The sequence below is a fragment of the Corythoichthys intestinalis genome, chromosome 15 (assembly GCF_030265065.1).
Source record: "Corythoichthys intestinalis isolate RoL2023-P3 chromosome 15, ASM3026506v1, whole genome shotgun sequence".
NCBI lineage: Eukaryota > Metazoa > Chordata > Actinopteri > Syngnathiformes > Syngnathidae > Corythoichthys > Corythoichthys intestinalis.
Window position 1 is genome coordinate 29,597,904 of NC_080409.1, and position 16,124 is coordinate 29,614,027.

Genomic DNA, 16,124 nt, shown 5'->3' on the forward strand with positions numbered 1-16,124 from the left:
TTCGTTACGTCGGATTCGTCGCTGCAACTAGAAACAAAACTGTCCGCCATCATCGCCGCCATTCAGTCCTAAGCACTGAGCCGGGTGTTTCCTAGTTGTGACATCACGCACACAATATGCTAGATTTCCGGGATCTCGTTTTAGCTTGACAATCGATTCAAATTTCTATCATTTTCTTGGTGTTGCGATGTGTGTAATTACACCAAGTGGCATGATATGAATCCAAAAGGCATGCGTTCATAAATGATGGAATATTAGCATTTCCCCAGGTTGTAACAGTACATGTATTTGTATTGAACCGTTTCAGTACGTGGAGCTCGGTTTGGAACGGAGGCGTACCGAACGAGTTTCTGACGTAATGTAACCCTTACTTTTCGAGGCTGTGAGTCGATCGGGTTACAGTTTCTTTGTGTAGATTGTATTTACTCCGTCTGCTCTACTATAATAATGAGGACAAATGAGGACCAACACGGTAGGATAGTATAACCCAGAAACGTCAACGGCGCGACAAGGTGGCCGCAGCGAGAACGCAGTGAAACGCGGGTGTTAAAGTCAATCAGCCAATGCACAGAAGTCGCAGTGCGGCCGCGTGTTAGACACGTCCCAGAAGCGGCTCAGCAGGACGCACACGAAAAGAACGGCAGAGTTTATTATTTGACGCGAGACGCGACCCTCCTGCGTCAATACTCCTACCGGTAGCTAGGATCGGGCAGACCGGAAGCCACTCGTGTAAAAATACGGTGGATCCGGTCGATTTTCAAACTAATATGCAATTGTATAACCCACTTTTTGAGTCCATCAGATCTCTTGAGAGGTAGATCGGGGCACAGTTGACTTGTCTTTGTTGATTTACTGCTGTCTTCTCTGCTATAATAATAACCAACACAGCCCCGTGTTCAATACAAAACCCTCCTACCACAACAAAACAAGTAGGAACTAATATTCACATAGGAACTAAAGTTATACAACATAAAATATACAATATAAATGAATACTACATCACATTTGTAAAATATAAACACATAATAAAATACATAATAGCCCATTTAAATAAAATAAATTGAAATGAGCTAAAACACCTGTAACTAAATAAAAAGAATAATACACAGATTCTGCTTACACAATTAAATTTAATAATTTCTGTGTGGCGCTTTAACTTGAGAAAATCCACCAATAAAGCTTTTGAAAATCGTTCATAAGAAAAGAGAAAAAAAAAGACTCATTGAGGCATTTCATTTGTAAAATACATGTTAAAATCTAAATGCTTTTCTCTTTAGCACAGGACTTCTTTTTTCTTCTTTCTTTCAGAAAGAAAGCTGACCAATACGCGGGGTCTGAAAGGCAAATTGTTGTCGGATTATCTTTAAATACCTGCTACTTTTTGAGCAGAATTCTAGCTTTGTATAGGCTAATGTTCCTATTGTTGAAAGCACAACGTTGTGTAATAAACAACTAGCACATTTATATTTTGCATTTTGTTTTCTTACTGTACCGAAAATGAACCGAACCGTGACCTCAAAACCGAGGTACGTACCGAACCGAGATTTTTGTGTACTGTTACACCCCTACTTGTTTTGAGTGTAAATCTACCTGAAATAAGTGAAAATATTTGCCAGTGCTTCAAGAAAATTTTACTCTTACTTAGATTTTTTGAAACTAGTCTTTAACACTCAAAACAGGATGGAGAAAATTATGAGACTTAGACATTATAAATTTAGAATAATCCAGATTTATTTTGCATTGATCATTTAGCCCATCAATTAAAAATTCATATTCGTGAGAAATGTAGCTCTGACCCCCGTTCACCCAATCTGTTTGGTTTTATTAATATCCCGTCCCCAGCAAAAGTGTACATGCAGGCTATGCTGTTATATCGTCCCTACCAATATTAAGACCAAACCTACACCCTTGCTTGTAATTTATATTTGTGAGCAAAATATGATGGAATCCATTTATAGAGGGAGTGCATCACGCTGCGCGAGAGTGTTTAGGCCCCGCGTTCCTCGATCCGCTCAACCGCGTAGCCCACTGACGCAAACATCCGTCAACACGTGTACTCTGATCCGCGCGCGCGTGTCGGCCGTGCGCCTTTAAAAATGACGCGCACTGTTCTCGAGTGAAAGGGCGGGCCCGAGCGGTGCGCGTGGGCGCGGGTAGTGTGCTTGCGCGCGCCTCCGCTCCAAGTGGCACCGAAGCGACAAGCCCCTTATGTGGACACCGTGCACCTCGCTCGACGCACCTGTGAGAGGAACGTTAAATCCAAACCGAGAGCGCCTTTAATGGACAGCAACTAAGCATCAGCGAGCTGCTTTTACATAGCAGCAAAAAGGATTTTCAAAGATATCCAACTATAAAGCTCTCTGGGGACCTAAAACTGGATTTATCATTTTGATGCTCTTACCCTGCTGGTCTGATTGACAGAGGTCAGAAACATCTCTTTTTTGGGGGGGGGGTTTACTATAAATATTTCACTCCCTAAAAATTATAACTCATTTTAGAATAAATTCGATTTTTATCTTATTGTATTTATTTTAAAGATTAATTAAAATGCCTCACCCTCTCAATTCGTTCCTTACCATTTTAGTATGAATTTAAAAGAGGACCATATCTCGTGTTGGCCTCTTGTTACCACATTGGAGCAGAGGCAGTGTGGCAAGAAGGTGTAGAATTACACGCGTCCCCATACGAGATAATTGTATAACCATTTCCAAAAGCTTTTGGTCTACCATTACTTCTCCATAGCCCGTATCAGCTTTGCGTCAACCTTAGTCAATCACCCAGATAAATAGGTTATTTTCCATTTACGTTTTCTTTTGTAACCCAGCTTTCCTTGTTTATTTAAAAATATTAATTATACATGACTCAAACGCTGGTGTCCGATGTCCCTCGCATTGTTCTCGTCGTGTTAGGATGTCAAACAAATAGAGCACGCCAGGCACATCCCTTTGCGCATTTCAAACACGCCTTCCTCTCTCTCTCACACACACACGCGGGCGCTCACACACGGCATGTAAATAAACTGTTTCAGCCAGATTTTAATTTTCCAAAATTTCCACTCGGCATTCTTTAGACGAAGACGCACGACGCACGAAATCCGTCACATTCTTCTACCATTGCGGCGTTTTCCTGCGTCTCCAAATCTTCCCGCTTGCTTGCGCACTTTTCTTCCCTCCAGCGTTAGTGCAACAAACTGGATGCATCCATGTCACAAAATGATATAATTTATCGTTTTTTGTTCGAATTACGTTCGCCTTTAGACGGTGCATGAATATAAAAAATGAAACAAAACGAATATTTGGCAACCTGTAATCAACACCGCAATCATCGTGCGTGTGAGGAGTGTGTCTGCGTGCGCGCGCGTGTTGCAAAAAACAATCAAATGAAAGATAATCGTGCTCTAATTTTTAAAAATCTCCTCTAAAATGACGTTTTCAGCAACTGAGGTTTTTCTCAAACTGTACATTCTGTGCTTCTCGTGCACCATTATGCGCCAGTCATTTATTATGACTTCTTTATACCCTCAGACATCTCTGAGGAGCTCTTGGCCTTCTCGCAGTGGCTGAGCTTAAAATAGCCATTTTTTCCCACGCCTTTTGGATTTTGGGTGCCGCATGTCACATTTAAGCAGCGACAAGGCCTTATTTTGCCCCCCACGGAAGTCTACCTCAGTTGAAATTACGCAGAAGGCCTCCATCTCCTCCATCTAATACCCTGGGAAAAAAAAAATATGATCACTGATGATAAGGTCCAAATTGGCGAGAAAACGCAATGTCAAGAGGACATCAGCGTTTTGCTTGCTTTGAGCACGATTTTGGCGTCCGACTTTGAAGACTTAATAGGATTAGATGATTCTCGTGCATTTATGCGGAGGGAATTCCTAATCGGGCGTTTTCCAGAAGATCTTGGGAATGGGCGTGGTCCGCGATGTGCTTTCATTTCCCCACCAAAGGTCTGGAAACTTGCAGTAACATTCACATATCAGCACCGTGGTGCCCTTATAATTTATATTATATAATTTCTTAATTCGTTTGCTACCTTGTACAAACGTCTTTGCTGCATTGCCGCGTGTGTGAGTTGAAATATGTGATTATTGTGGACGTGTAAATTCAAAGAATCGCTGCATGAAAGCATTTTTTCTTGTAGATTTTCCGCAAGAACGAAACTATTTGGCTTTTTTCCTATTTTCAAGAGGTTCTCATTATAATTTGGCTCTGGCATTTGTGGCTCAGCCCTTGGATGGCAGGTGATTAACTCCGCTGACAAATCAAGCGCAAAAAGCCAAGGGCTCTCAAGGTAACACTAATCCCTATAGGGCGTGGAAAGTCAAATATCCAGAATTTAGACGAATGCTCGTTCTGATTTTTCTGTTTTTCTCCGTTTTGTTAATTTCAGGCAATACATTCGTGTGTAAAATATATCGCTCATATTTACAGATTCCTCCATGATATAATTACACACAAAAAATATATTTTTTTCTTATTTTCCAATTTAATATGTTTTTTTTTTTTTTTTTTTTTTTAATTATTATTATTATTATTATTATTTTAGAGAAAAGCAGTCCATTTAAATATGCAAAAGTGTTACGTAAAGAGCTCTTTTGGCGGGGAGTGATACGTGGCGGTGTGTGTGTCTGTGGTGATGGGGGGTGTTGTACTGGTACTCTCTAACGGGGTGATGTAATGCCGTGAAGGGTGCTGCAGCAGAACCACACAACCCAAAGAAGGCGTGTCTTGCCTGCAGAGCAGCGGGAAAATGAGTCGTTTTGCCCACGCGTGTACTCGACATATTCATTACACATTGCTCACTGTTCAGTGCTATTGACGCTGCCAGACGTCAATGCATTTTGACCGGGAGGGCTCGATCGCTGCGAGGCACCCCACACTTGTCAAATCGGATTGGACGTGAAGCGCCGTCATTGGTAGCCATAGTTAAGGCTGTTTTGATTTAAGATGAATTTAACATTTCTACTTGACCTGTTAATATGTGGTTAACCAATGCAAGTGATTGTGTAATATTCTCTTTATAGGGCAACTAGTTTTGTTAATTTAAAAAAAAGAAAAAAAAAACCATCAAGACATATACATTTTGGGTCATGTAAGCCACACTATTAACATTTGCTATTTAGTTACTACTATATATGATTGTATTTTTTAATTCATTTTGGGGGAAAACATTTTATGTATGATTATACATTAGTCAAATTAGTCAAAACACTCGGTTATAGCCCCAATAACACACTGAAAATGATAAGGACGTCCAATTTATTTAAACTGGGAGGACTGGCTTTGACTTCTCATGTTACAGTGCCATTGATGGCCCTATATGTCCAATCCATTTTGACTGATGGAGCTGGCAGCAATCACTGATGCGTCTCAACCCCCCAAAAAGTTGAATCCCTTTAACTATTTGGATATTTTAGGAAAAACTTTTGATTTTTTTTTTTTAATGGCAAAAAATGTATTACATTTATACTGTTTAGTTGGGTTATATTTGGTTGCATATTCTTTCCATTGCCTTAAAATATTGTCATTGTGGAAGTTGCATTGTGCTGACAAGTTGGTTAGTAACTATTGAAGCATTACCTGGTTAATACCATTTACTAGTGTTATTGACATTGGGATATTTATTTGGGGGTACATTGCTGACTTCATTTTTGTTGTTGTTATTGTAATCAGGAACCACCATGATTCCTAACGCTAATGTGAATGTATACTTTCAATTGGGTTATGTTATAATTCAAAAAAGTGGGTGTGAGACTTATAGATTTTATGTGTAATTAACCTGTGACATGTTTTGGTCATGCTATGAATGTTATAACAGTCCTTGAATTATTTATTCCCTATATTAGGCCTACTTTTAGGGGATGCTTTTTTTCACTTAATCTTTTTCCTATTTCTATTGGAATTAATAGATATGCGCGCCATTGGAATTGGACAGAATTGGCAGTCTTTTAGCATTGACAGTTATAGCATTGGGCATTGATGATTACACCATGGAAAATTTTGAATTAGCTGTGAAAAATCAGAATACTGTGAAAACAGCAGTGGGGAAAAAAGCTAAAACTGTGTAAATATGTGAAAAAAAAACAACACAAAAATCCACAAACTGAAAAACTGTGACAACTGCAAAAAAAATAGGGGAAAAAAATAAAAAAAGGGGGAAATCTTCAAAAAATAGAAAAACTGCAAAAAATAGAAAAAAATGGATGAACAGAACAAACAAACATACAAAAAAAAAAAAAAAAAACCAAAAAACAAAACAAACGTGAAAAACGGTGAAAGTTTTTTCTTTAATTATGTAGGAATCGTACCTTTTTACCAAAATCCAAATAATAACCTGGTCAATATTACCTGATTGGCTCTTTTGGGCAATGCTTTTACATTGACCACACTGTAACTTTAGCATATTAGAGGTAAAAATACTCAAAATCAGGAAACATTAATAACTTTCTTACTGTTAAACCGGCTTTTTTATGATTTCCTAAATTTACACTGACCGCCATTGACGGCGATAGACGTCCAATCAATTTTGAAAGAGGTTGGTCAACATTAACTCATTTGCTGAAATGGACGGCGATACACGAACCAAACCTGCTTTAAAAATGAAGTTTTTATATTGACCACACTGTAATTTTAGCATATTACTATTTTTTACAACCAAAATCAGGAAACAGATCAACAACATTCCTACTGTTAAAACGGTTTCATTGTTTTTTCCCAAAAAAAAAAAAAAAAAAAAAAAAAAACATTGGCTGCCATTGACGGCAATAAATGTCCAAATGGATTGGACATCTATTGCTGTCAATGGCAGTAAATGACCACTCAATGCAAGCCCTCTCACTTTCAATTTAATGTCTACCACTGTGAATGGTTGTGAATAAGTTAACATACAGCGAACTGGATATCTGATCATATAAAGGCCTGATTGGGAACCATATTTAATCTGTCTGAGATCAACCTAAAATGGCTGGCTCGATAAAAGGCTGCTTTGTGTGTGCCTAGAAAGAAATGTTTGTGCTAGAGCAACGTGATAAAGAGAGGAGAGGAAGTGATGGCTGATAGCTGGGCGGTTCGTGAGCTATCCGTGAGTCGGAGTGGATGAGGTGGAACATCCTTCTTCGCTCTCAAATCGTTTCAGTGCAGCAAATACACAGGAAATATCAAACACGCTATTTAAATACGCTCGCACCGAATTACCCAGATGAATTAGAGAGCAATTGCAGTCTACTTGCAATGGGGGACATTTTGTTGCCGCATAGAGCTACGTTGCCGCAGCTTTTGTCCATCAAACACGTGATCGAGTCACCTGCTGTAAAATGACTGGCAAGTGGCATCCATTTAGAAACAAGGGGCTCGCTGGAGGGTTGTTTGATGTGTTTTTGCACACCCCCTCCTGCCCTACGTACAGACAGTCCTTTTGGTTGTTAATAGAATTCTGAGTGCTGCTGCCTTTTGTCAGCGTGTGTACGTCGACTCGTCCCAACGGTGTTGGTCAAAAGATCCTTTCATTGAGAACAATGATCCATGCCGTTTAGCCTTTTAACCTCCGACGGTCATGATGCAACAAAAGGGCAAGCAGACAAGCGCAAACACACAACTGAGAAACCTGAATAGATTTAAAAAAAAACAAAAAAAAAACAACAACCTGCATTTGTTATGATTAGTGCTGCACCGATAACATTTTTGGACTCCCGATATTTATGCTGATTCTTTGTGTTATTGGCCGATCCCCATAAGAAATACTGATACTATGTTTGATTAAAAAAGATACCAAGTTTTAAAAATATTAATACTAAATAACTGCATACTGACTTGAATATTAAAGTATTTGCTAACAAGGCTATGATGTCCAATTCATTTGAAGTGGTAGGGCACGCAAATATATATATTTCTATGTTTTGATTGTTTTTATTTTAAGATTTTGTTATGTACTCACATTTATATGTTCACTTGTATGCATTCTGTAGCCTTTTATTCTCAGTCAAAGCAATCATACATTCACATTGTGGTTAGGTTTAACATATACCATTTTGGTGTAACATGATCCCCCTTAGTCTACTAAAGTCTTTGATAATCAAATAAGGGGAAGTCACAGACAACCACCAGAACTGTTGACCAATGGTTTGAATGATTAAAGTAAACGCCCACTAAATTGTAAAACGTGAGATGTATATTGGAGTCAGATTCTGAAACGTGTGTGCCACATTCATTAAATCTTTTGTTTTTTTTTTGACCGCACCCAGAGATTCTCAGGATTTGTGTGTCCACTCTGTTTTTTATTAGAGCCTCCAGAACAGAAAACGAACGCATGGTGTTGTGGGTACAAGGTTGAGCGCCAATGCCGACAATTTCCAAATTTGTAGCTGTATTTTTCCATCTAATTTCCTATATTGGGTATTTTTTTATCCACACTTGTTGATGTTATGTATTCCACCAATGCTTTATGTTTATTTGCTACCCTACCCAAGATGGCCGCCAGCTATGAATGCTCCTATAAAAAAAGACGTATTTGTCATTCTTCCCAAGCTAATGATAGACGTCCAATCATGTAGCATCCAATAATCTGAACGTCCTTTCATTCGCTGTCAGCCTTCCATTTTCAATGGATTGGATGTGTTTTGCAGTCACAGGCTGCAAAAGAGTGAATAGCAGATGCTTTGTCATTGGTAAAATAATAATTTTAAAATTATTTGAGAGATAAGCCGCTTATGACTTTAGTTTAATGTGAATGCATTGACTTTGATGGGACTGTCGCCCCTGCCAACATGGCTGCCGTGATGCCATTTTGGTAGGGGCAATGAAAGGCTTTTTATGCTTCTGTAGTAATTAGAAATTAGTTTATCACTAGTAGGCCATAGACTTCATAATGTAATTGACGGGACACGGGGCGCTGGGCCGATAAATGGGGGGCTTGCATTGTTGGCGAGGCCATCAAAGCTGACCGAGTGGAATCACAGACAAAGAGCTTTTTTCCTTGAAAATTATTGTGAATAAATGCTTAAATCCCTGAATTCTTTATAGACATGGACAGTCTTGATTCTTGGTTAAAAGCAAAAAAAAAAAAAGCAAAAAAAAAAAAAAAAATGTGCAGGTAGCTTTTATTTTACGTAAATACTGTATGTCGAATGCGCGGCTCGGCTTTAAGTTCTCTGTGGCGCCGCCTTACCACAACAAAGGGCTTTTTACGTTGAATTTCTTCTGAATAAATACTTCCTGAATTCTTTATAGAAATGGACGTAAAACAGTGCTTTTACGTTGAATTTCTTGTGAATTAATACTTAACTCCCTGAATTCTTTATAGAAATGAACGTAAAACAGCCTCGATTCATGGTTGAAAGCAAAAAAAACCAAAACAAAACAAAAAAACGTGCAGGTAGCATTTATTTTACGTAAATATGTCGAATGTGCTGCTCGTCTTTAAGTTCACTGTGGGGCTGCCTTACCACAACAAAGAGCTTTTTACGTTGAAATTTTCGTGAATAAATGCTTAAATCCCTGAATTCTTAATAGATATGGACGTAAAACAGTTTTGATTCTTGGTTAAAAGCAAAAAAAAAAAAAAAAGTGCAGGTAGCATTTATTTTACGTAAATATATCGAATGTGCGGCTCGTCTTCAAGTCACACTCCGGCGCTGCCTTACCACAACAAATACTTAACTCCCTGAATTCTTTATAGAAATGAACGTAAAACAGCCTCGATTCTTAGTTGAAAGCAAAAAAAACCAAACCAAAACAAAAAACGTGCAGGTAGCATTTTTTTACGTAAATATGTCGAATGTGCTGCTCGTCTTTAAGTTCACTGTGGCGCCGCCTTTCCACACCAAAGAGCTTTTTACGTTGAAATTTTCATGAATAAATGCTTAAATCCCTGAATTCTTTATAGATATGGATGTAAAACAGTCTCAATTCTTGGTTAAAAGCCAAAAAAAATGTGCAGGTAGCATTTATTTTACGTAAATATATCGAATGTGGGGCTCGTCTTCAAGTCACACTGTGGCGCTGCCTTACCACAACAAAGAGCTTTTTACGTTGAATTTCTTGTGAATAAATGCGTAAGTCCTTGAATTCTTTAAAGATATGGATGTAAAACAGTCTTGATTCTTGGTTAAAAGCAAAAAAAAAGAAAAAAAATGCAGGTAGCATTTTTTTCAACGTAAATATTGCAAACTATGATGCCAATGCCTTAGCGGCTAATTTCTCCATTTTTTTCACAACGTTTCAAAATGCATGCACGGTACGAAAAATATAATAATTACCTAGAATCCTCGAAAAAAATCACTCCTGAGACAATCCTTCCGGTTAGTATGTGGTACAGCTGTCGATCTTTTTGAACCGAAATCCACCGTTAGTTTGCTGCGTACGTGTGTTTGTGAATAGCTCCTCTTGATGTGGGCAGCCCCCTGCTTGAAGGAGTTGCGCAGTGCATAGACGAGCTGACCCGTCAATAATGATAATGTCTGTGAGTGGGCGTCTAATCCATTTGAAGCGGGAGGCTGGCAGTGAATGAACAAATTCACATTCACTGACACACTCTCAGTTCAAATGGATTGGACGTCTAGTGCTGCCAATGGCAGACAATGTGGTAAAAAAATCAAATTATTCTTACTGTGGCTGAAGTGCACCCTCTCACCAATTAGTTTTTTACTAGTAGACACCCAATCCATTTGATGTCGGAGGGGTGTCAATGAATGAACGTTCATTCGTTCGTTCATTTGCTGCCACCCTCCCGCTTCATATGGATTGGAAGTCAAATGGATTGGACATTTAGCGCCCAAAATTATGCAGTAATTTAGTATTAAAAAAGAAAAATGTATATATACTGTATGTATATATTTTTTAAAAAATGTGGTATCGGTACGGTAACAGCCGATACCACACAACCAAGTATAAGAATCAATATCAGAAGCCCAAAAAATATATCAGTGCATCACTATTGAAAAGTACATAAAGCGCAGCATTGGCACGTTATTTCTGAGTACTCCCCAACACTAACGACGTCATCTTATTATCGTACCACTACCGGCGCAACACTAGTTGTAATGCGTGTTTTTTTTTTTTTTTTAAACCAGGCAAAAAATGTGCAAGCGCTGCACTGTGTGCGGTAAAATCTGATGAAGTGCCTCAAGTGACGTCTCTATGGTGACTTCGACAATGTTCTTTGAGTGCACTGCTAAATTGCTGGAGCACTTAGTGCAAATGCACGTGCGAGTGTGTTCTAAGGCAGACGTGCATTACCGAGTCAGCTCCCCTTTTTTCCAACCATACAGCCTCGAGACAAAGTTCTGAGAAAATCAGTAGTTGATTAGCTGACACTGCGTGATAACAAATATATACAAGAAAGAAAAGCTATTATAAAAATACTGCTGATACATCAAGACATCAAGTGACATAATTTTTTTGTAGCAGTCTGTAAAAGCTTTTAAGAAGAATGGGTGAGAGACAAATGGATGAGTAGTTACTTTCCTGGGATGGGAGCTCGCAATGAGATATCAAGTGTTGCTATTGTATCACTAATTGTTGGATTCTTGGAAGAAGACATATACAGAATCAACCTGCACAAAAAAATTAATGGAATAAGGCATAGAGGGTTTTCGATTCTATTTAAAAAGTATCATGGTTTTACAGTATTGTGATTGTATATGATTGCATGTGATTGTATATCCTGAAACAGTTGTGTAATTAGATACTACAATGCTCCGCTATCAACGCTGTAATCTAAAATCTGTTTTTACACAAGGTATGAATCATATTTTGCAATGTCAAGTAATAACAAAACAAAAGATGAAAAATAATTACAATAAATATGTTTTTCAATGTAAAAACAGTGCATTCAACTATATTCAGTGTTTGGTTGATGCATAAATGTAGAGCTCAGCAATAATCATAAATTTTTCAGCAAAAAATATAGTTCAAACAAAATTTACTGATAACTCATTGGCTGCCACTGACATAGGTAAACCAGACTTGCTTTAAAAATTAACTGTTTTTACATTGGCCTCACTGGAACCTAAGCATTTTACCACTTACATGTAAATGTACACATGTGTCCGTCTGTTATATTAGCGGTTCCACTGCGAAAAACATACAAATAAACAAAAACAAAAAAAAAAAAAGAAAAAAGAAAAACTGACAACAGCAAAAATTGCAGAAATCGAAAACACCACGAAAACACGGGAAAAAAAAAAAAAAAAAAAAAAAAAAACGGCTCTTAAAACAGCTTTATTGTGAATTTTTAAATTAACAATGACTGCCTGCCATTGAGGGTGATAGACGTTCAATCCATTTTGACTGGGTTTGGTCAACATGAACTCATTTACTGCCATTGACAGTGATGGATGAACCAGGCTTTTTATTTCACCTTATTCTGATTTCATATTGAAAGCTCAGCAGCAATGAACTGTATGTGATCAGATACTAATGAAATGATCAATTAATGATCTAGCCATATATTTATCGAAAAATATAAAATTATACATTTGGCTGGCTGCTCTGTATAACAATGAAGTGATGGAATGGATGATAGGCTAATATCTTTTTTTTTCTTAATACAATACAATTCAACTTTATTTGTAATGTGTCATGTAGCGCCTACAAAGGTAAGCAGCAATATTGCAATATTGCAGCAATAATATTAACCACTACAACTTTATTTGACAGCGGCATCATAAGACTGTCTCAGACCAAATGAATCATCATGAAGCATTGAACCAATTGGCTGCGAAGATTAATTGCTTCATGACGCTTCATTTGGCCATCACTGCTCCCTTGGGGCAGACAGTCAACCTCTGCTGTCAACAGTGTTGTCATCCAACATGCCTCCTAGCATGCATTGCAAGGCTACAGATGTAAATAACAATCCAAATTCAATGTTCTGTGCTAATTAGTTCTTAAATATCTGTTCCAGATTTTTCATTAATAAATCGCTTTGGTATTTCGTAACACTTTATTTGACAGTGGCGCCATAAAACTGTCATAAGACAATCATAATTATGACATGACACTGCCATGAGCATTACTGAATGCTTATGACAGATGTCATTTCGTGTCATCTGGCAAGTTATCTCATTTTTGAATGGACATCAATGGATTCTTAATGACATCTGTCATTAGCATTCATTAATGCCCATTGTATTGTCATGTCATAATTATGACAGTCTTATGGCAGTCTCATGACGCCTTTGTCCAATAAAGTGTTACCTATTAACCCAAATCAACAAATAAGCCTCACTGGACTATAAGCAGGGGTGAAAGTGGCTAGAATTTCTAGGCTAGAACTCCCCGACGTGAAGGTCGCCACGGAGCCAGAAATTATTTATTTATTTATTTATTTATTTTTCTTTCTTTTTTTTCCTCTTAAACTACTGAAATGCAAAGAAAACTGCTTTAGCACAGTTATTTCTATAACCCATACAAAAACTGATTTTCATTCAAAGTTTTATTTTTTCAATGATTTGCAAAATAAAAGTTAACAAAAAGAGCAATAACCCCAACCTCCATCTCCTAATTTTTATTTTTCCTTATTTTCTCACATACTAAATGCCAAATTTCAATTTTAACTACTTAAGAACATATGATGTATATTAAAATTGAAGTTAATGTAAACATTTACATTTTTTAAAATAATAAAGATCTAGGTAACATACATTAAGAAAAATAAGTACAAAGGACTTATATTATGCAGAGTGAAATGGAATATATTTTGAAAATCGCGCAAACATTGACTTTTTTTAAATCATAAGGAAATGAATAAGTAGCCTAACATAAATAAAAAATAAAAGTCCAAAGTGCACATTGAAAGGTAAGATGCTCTGAACCTCCCCTTTAGAGCAAATAAAACAAAATATGATGAATAAGTCCCCTCAACTCTTTCGTTGCTCTTAAAGATTTGATCCATTTTATGTTGCATTGCCTTTTTTTTTGTTGCATCAATTCAATATTTTTATTTATTTATTTTTTTACATAGCGTTTTGACAGTTGCCGTCATATTTTTCGTAATCAAAGCACCGTGTACCGGAACAGCATTCCGGCCCTGAATCTTATACCGGAACAGCATTCCGGACCTGAATCGTATACTGGAACTGCGTTCTGGCCCTGAATCTTATACCGGAACTGCGTTCCTGACCGTTCTGGCCCACTTTCACCTCTGTCTATAAGCCGCAAGATTCAAAATGAGGGAAAAAAGTAGCGGCTTATTGTCCGAGAATTAAGTAACTCCTAAGGTCCTGAGCCTTTTTTGGACCTATTTTGTATTTATTTATTTTTTGGCCGCCTACAATGCTCAGCGGCAATATAGCACTATAAAACATAATTAAGCCCTTTTTTTCCCCTTAAAAAAAAGGATGCTGTGATCTACCCACACTAGCGTTGCCATTGACTGGTAGATCGCGATCGACATAATGAGCCCCCTTGTCATTAATTAGCATTAGCTGCCATTGATGGCGATAGACGTCCGTTCCACTGGGAGCGCTGGCAGCAATCTTTGGAAAAGGTAACAGCTTGATCGGTTAAAATGAAAACCTTCAAACACTGTGGCCGTTTCTGAAATTGTTTGCCCACCCCTGCAAGTGTAAACTGTCACTCTGGTCTCACATTCAGTCATGGCATCTGCTCTCACTTTCATTTACAGTTTAGAGATGTATGTCTCTCTGTGTGTATTCAGTCAGATTCTGCAGAAAGCAGTCTCTTCAGACTCATCATCAGATAAAAGGCATTCTACCTGACTGACTGATAGTCATACTTTGCCATGAGAATAATGGGATTAATTTACCCGGCAGATGACCGATAACTCCAAACAACCTTTGTGAGGGGAAAAATGCAGCACCATTTAATCACTATTAATTAAGATGGTTAACTTCCATCCATATACTTTGCATACACTGTATACAGTATGAATGTACAAGTTTTTAACTCATTCCCTGACACTGACAATAAAGGACATCCAACTTATTTAAACTGGGAGGGCTGGCTGCGTCTGCTCATGTTTCAGTGCTATTTATGGCACTAGACGCGCAATCCACTTTGATTGTCAGGCAAAATATTTTTTGTTCATCTGCCTTCCCAGTGAAAAAGGATTTGACATCTAGTGACATCAGTGGCAGCCAATGAGTTAACATAGACAATATTCTAGTCCATTCTCTGTGTCAAACAGCTGAACAGGACAGGTTTAAAAAAAAATATATATATATATATATTCTAGTGGAATTTTTTGATCTGTTGGAAAACTTTGCTAGCAACCGGCTGGTTCCTTTGATAAACAGTTTGAAAACGATAATCGATTCTCAACGGGAGCATATTGATAACCTATTTGGATACAAAGTATGGTGATACAGTATATCACCATATCGATATATTGTCACAACCCTTATACAATCTCTAAAATAATAACAAAAATTTTGTAGGAGGTCAGAATCTGAAAAAAAAAACAAGATATTACCAGCATTTCATATGAAAAAACAAAAACAAAATATATTTGCAGGCTTTTTGATGAGAATGTTTCCCTGATGAATCTGTTACATGTAGATTTGTGATTACATGAACAGGCCAAAAGTTTGAACACACATCATTTAATACAACACAAACGAAGGTCCCAACCCCATTGATAAAGCAATAAATTCTACTAATCAAACCTGAAAAGGCATACCGGTGAAGTCAAAAACCATTTTAGATGACTCCCTCTTTAAGCTCATCAAGGGAATGTCAAAAGTGTGCAAAAAAAGTAATCATAGCAAATGGTGGCTACTTTAAAGATATGACAATATTATACATGTTGTTAGTTATCTCACCTTATTTTTTTTTTTCTGTTGCTAAGTACATAGTTCCACACGTGTTCAGTCATAGTTTTATTACCTTCAGTGAGAATTTACAATGTTATATCCATCCATCCATCCATCCATCCATCCATCCATCCATCCATCCATCCATCCATCCATCCATCCATCCATCCATCCATCCATCCATCCATCCATCCATCCATCCATCCATCCATCCATCCATCCATCCATCCATCCATCCATCCATCCATCCATCCATCCATCCATCCATCCATCCCCGTATGTAAATATATCGAATATATACAGTATATACTGTATACAGTGGTATGAAAAAGTATGAACCTTTTGGAATTTC

The 16,124-nt window shown here is 37.6% G+C and overlaps 1 protein-coding gene across 12 annotated transcripts in view; it reads left to right on the forward strand.

The window, feature by feature from the left end:
* Positions 1-2,128: 2,128 nt before the first annotated feature.
* nrxn3a (neurexin 3a) overlaps positions 2,129-16,124 on the forward strand; it is a 182,758-nt gene continuing 168,762 nt past the window's right edge. For 10 of the 12 annotated variants that reach the window (XR_009067144.1, XR_009067146.1, XR_009067145.1 and 7 more), the window contains exon 1: positions 2,129-2,423. The gene's annotated coding sequence lies outside the window, so the exon portion shown is untranslated. The remainder of the gene's footprint in view (positions 2,424-16,124) is intronic. The other 2 variants (XM_057859338.1, XM_057859339.1) reach the window with 1 other exon arrangement.